The sequence below is a fragment of the Lissotriton vulgaris genome, chromosome 1_1 (genome assembly GCF_964263255.1).
Source record: "Lissotriton vulgaris chromosome 1_1, aLisVul1.2, whole genome shotgun sequence".
NCBI classification, from domain to species: domain Eukaryota; kingdom Metazoa; phylum Chordata; class Amphibia; order Caudata; family Salamandridae; genus Lissotriton; species Lissotriton vulgaris.
This window is the reverse complement of record NC_141685.1, coordinates 456,468,764-456,480,920: the sequence shown is the minus strand read 5'-3', so window position 1 is coordinate 456,480,920 and position 12,157 is coordinate 456,468,764.

Genomic DNA, 12,157 nt, shown 5'->3' with positions numbered 1-12,157 from the left:
TCTCTCTGTCATACTTCATCATCCAACATAGTGTCCCATACTGCAATAACCGCATCTCGATTGTCATCACGCATGACATGGAAACACTTCCCACATATGGTCAAAACAAAAACATCCTTCCAAACACACACCCTATACAGTGTAGCGTGGTACTCATGTAGGCAACAGCTCCATCACCCCACGTAGGGCTAGTAAGTGCTAATACTACACAACAGAGTGAACAGAATGAACTTAGTGCAAATACTACTAAAAATGCTAATTATGTGAATTGTTTCGTGTTAAAGGAGTGATTCAGCCCTGGACTTGAAAACACCTTTTCCCTCAGCACGGTCACAATCCATACAGCTGGAGTCCTACTGATCTAAAGTTAAACCCTTACTATCGGGTGAACCTCAAGGGGTCATAATCTCCACCTCACTGTTCAATCTATACGTATCCCAAGTAGCATCCCTATTGCAAAAATACAATGTGAAAACTTATTTCTACCCTGTTGGCGCACAATTTGTCAGCTGTCTCCTATCTTCACCCAGTGAATTAATTAAATGTATATATGTTTGTATATGAAGTTTCTGAGGGAGCATGATTATTTAAGAATGATTTTGTTTGGTCATATCCTGCTCATTGTGTGTGAAATACTAAAAACATACTTAAAAAAAGAAACATTACTAACATTTTGTCTTGGTGAGCACTGAGAGCTTTTAAACTGCATCGTAAAAGCATGCCAAAAAAGGTCATACATTGGTGAAGTTGAGACATGTGCGATAAGAGAGAGGAAGATTACTAATGTGTTGTGATCAGTGGTTGAAGTGGGGAAACAAAAGTAGGGAAACTGTGGGCGGAGAATTAGAGGGTGGGATTACCCCAAGGATTGGGTCAGTGGGCGGAGTCAGAGGTGTGACCAGAAAGAGCAAATCATTCTAATTTTTAGTATTTGTTTGGCCTTTCACTACCCAGTTACAGCTTATTAAGCTATTTATTTCAACCATTGGATACACGAGTATGAGTTATTGACATTCAAAAAGTGGGATGTGTTTCCAATCACAAAATGCCCCAAAGATGCTTAAAAGTGGAATCACAAGCCATTTGTCTCTGAGCCATTCAGTTTCTGTCATCAGCGCTTGTTCCTTTTTCTACAAGAGCAGTTCAAATATGAATGGCAAAATATCCTAGTTTGCAACTGTTTACCATATACTTATGGCTATGCAATATTTACCACATAATGCATCATCTGCTGCATAATTTGACTATTTTACCCATTAAACTGTTTGTAGCTCAAAAGGATCAAAAGTTACTAAACGGTGCGACTTGTATTTCTGAGAAGTAGAGGGCTCTTTGCAAAGGTTGATTGATCACCTTTCTCACTGCTGCGTTTGCATGCTACACTGGTACTAATGAGGCACATCTTCACACAGACTGTTAGCATGTGTAAAAATACCTAAATAATAAAGTATCAGAAAATATACTACATTATGCTGCAGCCTTTCTTTTGCTGCATAATTTAGTCAACACTGCCATAATTTTGTCCCCCATTGCTGCATAATTCCAGTGCCCAAAAGCAGACAGCACATGTTAAAAATGTTTGTGCATGAAGCAGAGAGACCATGACGTTTGTAAACATAGTTTGGTGTGCGTGCAAATCCTGTGTTGCTGATCCCTGGTGAGGTGCAGCTACTACTGCTGAAACAAAGCCAATAGAGGTAACAATGGGTGAGGCGGACTGGCCTAAAGGTCAGGGCTGACTTTATCACTGGTGGAGTCCTGTGCAACAATGTTTCTTGGTACCCCGCAATGACTCCCTTCGCCACGGATTCCCTCACTACCACCCTTTAACGGTGCTCCTCAAGTCTCCATACGCACGCTCTCTCTCTCAGATGCATTTAATTTGATTAACAGCACCAGTGAAACCAGTGTAGGTTGTCAGAACACTTTACATCACATACATTACACAGATAATCAATCATACATGTGTAAATAACTGTATAGGAAATGTTACATAAGACAAAGGACTACAAGGTGTAGGAGTCAAATGCCATTCATACTAAGGTTAAGGTTTAGATTAAATTGTATCCCATGTATGTTAGCTTATCCATCAGGGATGTACTCAGTAAATGAATTTACAGTTTGACCCTGTGATAATATATCTACTCAATCTAACTTACATTTTATATTTTTCTGTACATTTTATTCCAGCTTTCGGAAAAAGTATATTCGCCCACTGCTGTTAAAATGTTAATTTATTCAATGCCGCCCAGGCCTGTTTTTTATTCAAACACTTTCAAATCCATATGTTAATTACTGTGTTGCATCGTATTTATGCTTGGCTTTATCTAAAAGGAGGTCAATTAGATAATAGATTGCACCTTAATGAACGCTGCATTGCGAAGCACTTTATAAACACATACTGCTGGGTGATTAGTATCCCAAGTTCTTCTAAGTATTTGTAGAGAAATTGGACAATTTGATGTATTTTACCTAATGTAATGGCATTGTTTACAAATGGCACTTTTTAGCACCTTTGCATGGTATGCTGCTTTTTTTGTACAAAGCACTTTATGATTGTTGGTGATGTATTTTAACTATTAATTATGATCAATGTATTTTTCTTGCTCTTTTATGATCTTAATGTTTAAGATAGAACAAAGTTATTATTGATTGATTGATTGACATTCATACTAGTAGGCAGTATAGTTTAATAGTGATTGGTCGGGGAAAACACAAACTCTGAATTTAGAACGTAATATCGTGTTTAGGGGTTCTCTTTAATAACCAGAATTGATTTCTATCCAAATGAACCCTTTTTGCAACATTAGGATAATTAAAGACAAGGGAAAAAATATATTGCTCTAATTTATACCTAGCAGTTCGCATGCAGCTCTAAAATAACAGGTAATAGCTCACTGTTCTATGTAGGGATTTTAACTTATATACTGCAAGTAGCAAAAGGATCTCACTGACAAAAGCAGTAACCCACTGACCTATTTACATTATGTGCAGTTTGTGATCTGCATGGTGCATGTTCTCTGCAGCAGGCACATTAACCATCCACGCTACCTTTCCACGAGTCAAAACTTACAGTTGACAAAACTCCATTTCACTCTAGGAAGAACATTAATCAACAGAATTATCATGGCATTTTTATTACTGACGAAAATTGCTTGAGGACAGAAAGGAGGCAGACAGTTCTTTTAGAAACATAATATATTTAGAAACATGATGCCCCCAACCGAAGTCAGCGCATGGTGCGATCACACTGGTTGCACCGCCCTAGAGCTGCCCTGCTCAAGGGTCCTGTGACATCAGTGACAGAGTCACAGTCGCTCTAGGGTGTGCTGCTTTAAAGGCCTGATTGCAAGACTGGAGGTGAACTTCAGCATGGATTGTGGTGGATACACCTTCATTAACCCACATTTGCCCCTACTGGTACCCAGCTGCTGGTGCTATGACACCACGGCTTCTAAGGTCCTGTGGGGACTTCTAAGGTCTAACATGGGAATGTGCTCCCTCAGGAGAGTGGTCTGGTGGACTGTTCATGAATGCTGAACCTAATTATCCAGTTCCAAATTCAACGGATCTGACCATAGCGCCACATCCTCTCCCCCACTGAACACCATACTGCCCCACTGAGAAAAACGCACACTGCCTTCAGCTACAACCCAATTATGCCCAGCTATAAACACCTGGATGCGACTCAATTCAAATTACGCACTAGACAAGAGCAATATGCTGCCCCAAAAAAAAGTAACAACATCCTGGAAAGGGCAAACACTCAAGAGAATGCAAGATTAAGTAAAGCATGTACAATGGAAGAAGGAACAGCATGGTTACCTTAATGTTTTTACATTCATTATTCAGAAATCAATGAGTGTTTATGCATGAAAAGTTAAGGACATGACTTCGGGCCTGAAGGGAACCATTTCAATGTTCATTGCTTATATCCTTACAAAACACAAACAGTGTGCTTTAAAAAGACCACACCTGTGTACACAGAGCCTGTACACAATTTGTTTTCCTCTCCACCCATCAACCAGGCATTGCTGTACCTCCAGAACTGGTGCACATCTCCACCAGGGGAAAACAATGTTGTTCAAAGAAAGACGAGAAAATAAAAGAAGCGCTTCAGTGACAAACTCTGTAAAGTGGCGCTAATGTGTTTGGATGTCAATAAAATCAATCTGGCCACTTTGCGGCCAATGACTACCTAAATACATATTTGTTCTACAAATGATAAATAGCCTTTCCAAACCTGATCCCAGCAACTCCCTGGTGAAGCAATGCAGTTCCCTTTGAGTTCTAATTCAAATGGACGACTCCTTATGGAAATAGAATAAAGTTGCACAGAGCCCATAATCCTGTGAGTTTGCAATCCTGTAGATGCCTCCTTGTGAAAATAAAAAAATACAAGTCTTTAGCCTCAAACAAGTTTTATATGGCAATACTTCCCAGATTCCAGATATGTATTTGGATGACTACTCAGACTAACGGGCTACACTAATTCTAAATTCCAAACATCTGTCCGGCTGCAGCAGCTAAGGATCACAATTGCCTTAGCAAGGATGCTATTGACCACAAGGAACGTACTCCAGGCGTTTACACTGGCGGCCGCTGTTTAAAGTCTCGGGAGAGTCTTGTGACTCCTTAGGGCTTGTAGCCCTTGTTTTCATTTAGCTGTTTAGTGTAGCGCCTCACTCTTAGATGTATGGCTTGTCTTCAAGTGGTGCCCACACACTGAGCACCCTCCATCTTCTTCCGATCCTGAAAGCATGCATGTCTGAGAGATCAGGTGTTGCAGGGCGCACAGAGGTGAAAGCGTCATAGGCAGTGTCCCAACAGTAAGCATATGTATTTCATCAGCACACTTTAGGGTCACACTTGGACTTTTTGTTTTAGTCATAACCATTAATGTAATTATTGCTGCTATTGTTATTATTATTTTTACTTTTCTCTCTAAGACAGTGTTTCCCCTGTGTACTTTAGGAGTCTCGCTGAGAACTTCTTTAACAGAGAGTAGCAACTGTAGCGCAAGGAGAAAGTGGCAAGGAGCTGGCCTATGTAACTCCCGACTCCGTCAAGAAGGTTACTGAGTCTTAACCGTCGCCACAAGTCACCCAAGGTTCTCCCTGCAGCAGTGGTGCACCGACCAGGCTCCAAGTATAGCTTTCTGGCCAGTGCTACGTTTTACATTTTGGTGCTCTTAGTCTCTTAGACCTCTTTGAAGCGTCTATAAAATAAAGCAATATTTATTTAGTTATTTTTTCACATTTTGAACCATCTATTTCTCTACGTCCCAAGGCTGTACTATGGAAAGGAAAAATGTCAGAAAAAGACATTTCCAGCAAAAGTGTTTTTCTTTTTTGTATCCATTTCACAGAGGAACAAATAAACGAAAGGAGGAAAGAGAGGGTAAGAAACAATTTCTTGAAGTCACAGTTTCCAGTAAGTAAGGAGAAGCAAGACAGAAAGAGAGGGAGGATGAGTGAAAAAGAGAAGGGGGGGTTTGAGGTAGCTGCAGCGGCAGAGCAGGAGAAGTGGACACTGTCCTTGTCTTCTCTGAGGAGGAAGGAAGAGACGCTGCCGTTCCTTCTCTTCCCGCCCTGCCCGTCCCTGTACGTGTGTTTAAAATAATAAAGTAGAGGAACGGAATCTATCAAATTTAAGAAGTAGGGGCATGCCGTACCCTGGCGATCCCACCCACTTCGACCACTGGTTGTGATGATAAAAATGAAAAATAATAATGCAGTTGTTGTGTTTTATGTGTTTTATAGTAAAATATGCTTTGAAAAGATCCCACTATTTAAATGAGACTTGCTATGTTTACTTAAACGTAAATCTGAAAATGCAAAGAAAAGCTGACTGTTTATTAATTAAATATGATTAGTCTAGGCTTATGAAAATATTGAAAGATGTTTATATAATAATCTCCTTATGCGTTTCTCAAATGTTTTAACATTAACACGTTTTCCTTAGAAAATGAAGATTTTGTGGTTTTCCATGTAGGTCTCAAAGCGTATTATGACTTTTTCATTGTAGGCCTTAGAAAAATGTATTTTGTCCTTCATTATTTTCTTCGAATAAGATTAAAATGGTGACTTGTTGCTTTAGTTATAAGTTTCTTTCCTACAGTTTGGATATCCTCTCTATTTATTAAATAAATTGCCTCAACTTTGTTGCTTGAGCTAACTCTGAAACGAGCGTGAGGATGTAAAGTTTCAAATGTTGCCTCCTATTTCATGGTGATTTTGATATTGAAATTCTTAGAAACTCAGCAAAAAAAATAAACAAGGAAATTTCGTCAGGGTTCCGGATGTTATTTGGGCTGAAAAATGTGATTCCACGATCACACCATGGATCTCAACCAATAAGAACTGTGCAAAACTGTGCAAAAGATACTTTGAGGGCAGGAACTGTGAACATTTTGAGGTATAATTGCCCCATGGGAAAAGGACGTGCACGGCTATTTTTCCTTGCTAAATCTTGACATGCTGTCGGTTTAGAGTCTCTTACTATCCTGAACTGAACTCTCCTGATTCTTACCCAGTATCTCATCGGTTGATGAAGCTTGAGCAGGCTAGACCTTTTGGCTGAAAGGTTAGCAGTTCTGACTATTGCACGCTGTGCTTAGTTTATATCCTTGCGTCACGATCCTGATAATCTACATTAGAACTTGGTTCATATGAAAATGAATACTGAAATTGTAATGCATAGTTCTTTCTCTCTCTCTCTCTCTCTCTCTCCTCACGCCAGTTATTTGATTTTGATGTATTATCATTTTGAACTGTATTTGTGTTGTTGAATTTACCTGTACTTAAATAATTAACCAAGTAACGTAATTTCTAATTGTGCTTTTTGTATTTTTGACCATTCAGTATAAGTTTAGATAAAAGTGCCTTGATAAATACTTTGAGTGTGTCTGTTGGACAGGCCCCATGAAGGGCTCGCTCCCTCCCCGCATGACAGGTCCCAGACACCGGCTCTCCAGGCGCTACCTACAGAAGCAACCCGCAACCCGTCCACTACGGGACGCCTGCTCCCGGATATCTCTGTATCACTGGCCCGGGCCACCGTCAGCACCATTGCCCGGCCCAGCAGCCATCTTGGACACTGCACCACGAGGCCGCGTGGCCTCCACTCGACCCCGACCCTGGGCCTGGCCAGGCCCCGACATCCCGGCACCACCACCTCCCCCGGAGGTGAACGGACCACTTGGCAGGTCAATGGGAGAAAGAAGTGTCGATGGCTCTCCCCCGCCAGGTGCCGATCGCCCCCAGCCTCCCCGGGCGCTGGCTCCACCCCCCTGCTGGGTGTCTGGACTCCCTCATCTCGGACCTCCCGACCTCCAAGTGCGAGGGTCCGGACATCAAAGGGCGCCAGACCTATAACTGAGGCAGCACCCGAGCAGGAAGGCAGTTGTATCCTGGAGTCGAGAGACCCCGTGAAGAACTCATCCTTGACGGACTGCTGGCGCTGCCGCAGCCCTGCCTTGTGAATCATCGTCCTGCCTGCTGGCGCTGCCGCGGCCCTCTGCAACCTACATCGTCCCAGGGACCTGCTGGCGCTGCCGCGGCCCTCTGCAACCTACATCGTCCAAGGGACCTGCTGGCGCTGCCGCGGCCCTCTGCAGCCTACATCGTTCCAAGGACCTGCTGGCGCTGCCGCGGCCCTCTGCAACCTACATCGTCCCAGGGACCTGCTGGCGCTGCCGCGGCCCTCTGCAACCTACATCGTCCAAGGGACCTGCTGGCGCTGCCGCGGCCCTCTGCAACCTACGCCGTCCTAGGGACCTGCTGGCGCTGCCGCGGCCCTCTTCCATCTACATCATCGTAGGGACCTGCTGGCGCGGCCGCGGCCCGACCCTCCCCGGACTCCGAGCTCGAGGATTGTAAGCTATCCATCATTTCACCCCCATACCAGATTGGTATCAAGACTGTCCCGCTACCCTCTTTCCCCTACCAAGAGACTAGAATTCCGAGGACCCTCGTGTCCCGACCTCACTGTATTGTGATACCCTGCTTAAAGAACTGCATATAAAGAGCGTTAACCTTATCCCTGTGTGGTGTCCATCTGTGGGGGGGAAGTTACTTGTCTGTACGATCGCTGGAGACGGCCCTCCTCGGAGGCCTCTCCCCTTGTCCTCGGCCGACCCTCCAGGTCTCCGTCTAACATTGGTGGCCAGCAGCGCAATCCGAACCAACGCGTAACATACAGAAAGTAACTCACCCCACGACTCAACCACAATGTCAACGAAAGAGAGCGGATCCACAGGAAAATTCCAGATGGAGAAATTAGAAGAATACAACCACAAAGAACTGAAACAATTTTGCATGGAACTAGGCATTGCTACCACCGGGCTGAGCACAAAAGAGGACATCAAACACGCCCTAGAATCTTGGGCAGAAACGGGTGCGGCTGCACCCCGAAGCCAAAACCGCGAGACACCCGAGACAAACCACACTCCGACGGAAGAAAGGAGAACGGGTCTCTCCCCGGAAGAGATCCAAGAACGAGAGAAAAGCCGACTCCACGAATTGGAGTTGGCGCGGCTCCGGTTGGACGGAGAGCTGAAATTGGCGGAACAAAAGATGAACTTAGAACACCTCCGGCTCCGAGAGGAACGGGAAGAGAAACAGAGGCAGAGAGAACTCGAAGAGAAAAAACTGGCATACGAACACGAGTGCAAGCTAGCAGAAATAGAAATACGGAAACAGAATAAAGATCTAGGGGTGCCCGAGCGCCCGCACACCCCGGGCACTACCGAACCAAAGGTCCACATCCCCAAGGATGTCGTCAGAGAATATTTGCGGGATGACGACATACAGCAGTGGTTCAAGGCCTACGAGATCGCCATGACCTCCCACCGGATTGATCGAAGTGACTGGGGAGCCGGGCTATGGGGGAGGTTCGTCAATGAAGGCCGCGATGCCCTGCTACAGCTCCCGGACCACCAGATGACCTCCTATGACCACATGAAGGCCGCCCTCCTCACTCGATACGGACTCACGCCCGAGATGTACCGCCAGAGGTTCCGCGACTGCAAACGGATCCCGGGTACAACTTGGGTCGAGTATGTGAACTATTTCAGCCGAGCCTTCGAGGGATGGATCAAGGGTAGCCACGTAACAACCTACGAGCAGCTCTTCAACCTCATTGTGTGGGAGCACCTCTCTAACAACTGCTTCATCGAGCTCAGGCAGCACCTCCTTGACAGTAAATTGACTGAACCCCGGCAGCTCGCCGCTGAGGCTGACCGATGGGAAAGCACCCGAGTGGCCCGGAGTGGGCCCAACGAGCAGAACCGAACCAACCAAGGTCATCATCGTCCCCGAGGGGGAGGAGGAGGCCAGGGCCGGGGCAGAGACGCCGTCCCGGCCGCTCCCGCTAACAACACCCCGCCCCCGGCCGGCCGGGGCAACCCCCCGATGCGCCCGGGATTCCGAGCCAATGTTACTTGTCTCCGATGCCAGCGAGTCGGCCACTATGCCAGTGACCCGAACTGCCCAAAGAACCAGACTCCCGGGCCCCGCCAGGTCGCTGCCGCCACCCTAGGAGAAGAACAAATCTCCGAAGAGCATGAAGAGTACGAGCGGGAGCCGCCCGAGTGGGAACCTGCCGCCATGGTCCTGGCTTGCCTAGGGGGAAGAGACATGATCCCGCGGGCTCCCCTACCCGCCAACACCAGGAAATACAGCCAGTGGGTGAACATAAATGGGCGCAAGGCCGAAGCCCTGCATGACACGGGGGCCAGTGTGACGGCCGTCCGCTGTCACCTGGTGACCCCAGAACAAATCCTGCCAAACGTTCTTTGCCCCGTCCGATCGGCCGACAATTCCGAGAGCCTGTGTCGGATGGCCTGTGTCCCCTTCGAATGGGGAGGAGTGTCCGGTTTGCTAAAAGTGACTGTCCGCGATGATGCCCCCGTGGACTGCCTCCTGGGAAACGATCTCGAGAGTTCCCCGTGGGCGGCCGTTGAAAGAAGAGAGCACCTGGGGATATTGGGCCTCCCGGACTGGGCGTGCATAACAACCCGGTCCATGGCCGCCCGCACCATCCCCAGACCTGAAGAACCCGAATGGCCAGCACCTCCTCCCCCGATCACTCCAGAGAAAGACACCATCCATACCGACCCCCCGGAACAAACCCAAGAAGGGCCCGCTCAGCCCCAAGACCTTCCAGACCTGGCTCAGTGGCGTCACGAAGGGGGACCCACCCAGGAGCAATTCCGGCAAGAACAAAAGACCTGTCTCTCCCTCGAGGGACTGCGACAGCAAGCACTCGCCCAGAGCGCGGGAGACACCGCAGGGGCCCACTGGATCTACTGGGACAACGACCTACTGTACAGCGAACAAAGAATCGCGGAGTTGGGGGCCAGTCGAGTGCTGGTGGTGCCCCTCCGCTTCAGAGACTTCCTTTTGAACTTGGCACATGTTGTCCCCCTGGCTGGACACTTGGGGCAAGACAAAACATACCACCCCCTGGTAACCCACTTTTACTGGCCAAAAATGAGAAATGACGTCTCCAACCACTGCCGGTCCTGCCCCACCTGCCAGGCCAGCGGGAAGAACGGCCGCAAACTCAAGGCACCCCTGCAACCATTCCCCGTTGTTACCACCCCGTTCGAAAGGGTGGGAATAGACATTGTGGGGCCCCTGGACCCCCGAACAGCACAAGGGCATCGATTCATCCTGGTCCTGGTGGACCACGCCACCCGCTATCCCGAGGCCGTTCCCCTTCGAACTGTAACAGCCCCAGTGGTCGGCCGAGCCTTAATGGGGATCTTCTCTCGAGTGGGCTTCCCCCGGGAGGTCGTCAGCGACCGGGGCACGAACTTTATTTCAAAGTATATGAAATCCCTCTGGCAGCAGTGCGGAGTCACCTACCGATTCACGACTCCCTATCACCCACAAGGGAACGGACTGGTCGAGCGGTTCAACCGCACTCTCAAGGGGATGATCATGGGGCTGGAAGAACCCCTACGCCGCCAGTGGGACGTGCTACTCCCGTGCCTCCTCTTCGCCTACCGAGAAGTCCCCCAGAAATCCCTCGGCTTCAGCCTCTTCGAACTCTTGTACGGACACCCCGTTCGAGGGCCCCTCAGCCTAGTTAAAGAAGAATGGGAAATGGCCCCCCTGAAGACCCCTCCAGATGTCTACAAGTACCTCCTGACCCTCCGCAATCAGACCAGGCGATTCAGAGAGATCGCAAAAGCCAATCTTGAGGCCAGTCAGGAGGACATGAAGAAATGGTACGATCAACATGCCTCATCCATCGAGTTCGAGCCTAGTCAGCAGGTATGGGTGATGTCCCCCATCGAACCTTGTGCCTTGCAGGACAAATGGACGGGGCCCTTCAAGGTGGTCGAGCGCAAGAGCCCCGTCACCTATCTCATCGACATGGAATCCCCCCGGAACCCCCGTCCGGGTCCTCCATGCCAACCGACTCAAGCCACACTTCGTGCGCTCGGAACTCAGCCTGCTGATGGCTACAGACAGTGGAGCGGAAGAGGACTCCGAGCCCCTCCCGGACCTACTGAGGACCCGTGAACAAGATGGTTCGGTGGACGGGGTCCGACTCTCCGATGCCCTGACCCCGGAGCAGCGCCAAGACTGTCGGGCCCTCCTGCTGCAATTTGCAAACCTATTTTCCCTCACCCCCGGGGTCACCCCCTGGTGCCTGCACGACGTGGACACTGGGGACAGTCTCCCTATCTGACACCGGGCGTACCGAGTACCAGATCGGGTGCGCACCTGCATCCAAGAAGAAGTTTCCAAAATGCTCGCACTCGGAGTCATCGAACCCTCGGACAGCCCCTGGGCCAGCCCAGTCGTACTGGTCCCCAAAGCTGCTGCCCCGGGCACCACACCCGAGCTCCGATTCTGCATCGACTATCGGGGTCTGAACACTGTCTCCCGAACCGACGCTCACCCCATTCCCCGAGCAGATGAACTGGTCGACCGCATGGGGGCTGCCCGCTACCTAAGCATCTTCGACCTGACAGCAGGCTACTCGCAGATCGGCCTCACCCCCAGGGCCCAAGAACGATCCGCTTTCTCCACCCCGGATGGACACTACCATTCAACGTGATGCCATTCGGCATGAAAAACGCTCCAGCCACTTTTCAACGACTTGTGAACCAGGTATTGGCGGGCCTCGAAGAGTTCAGTGC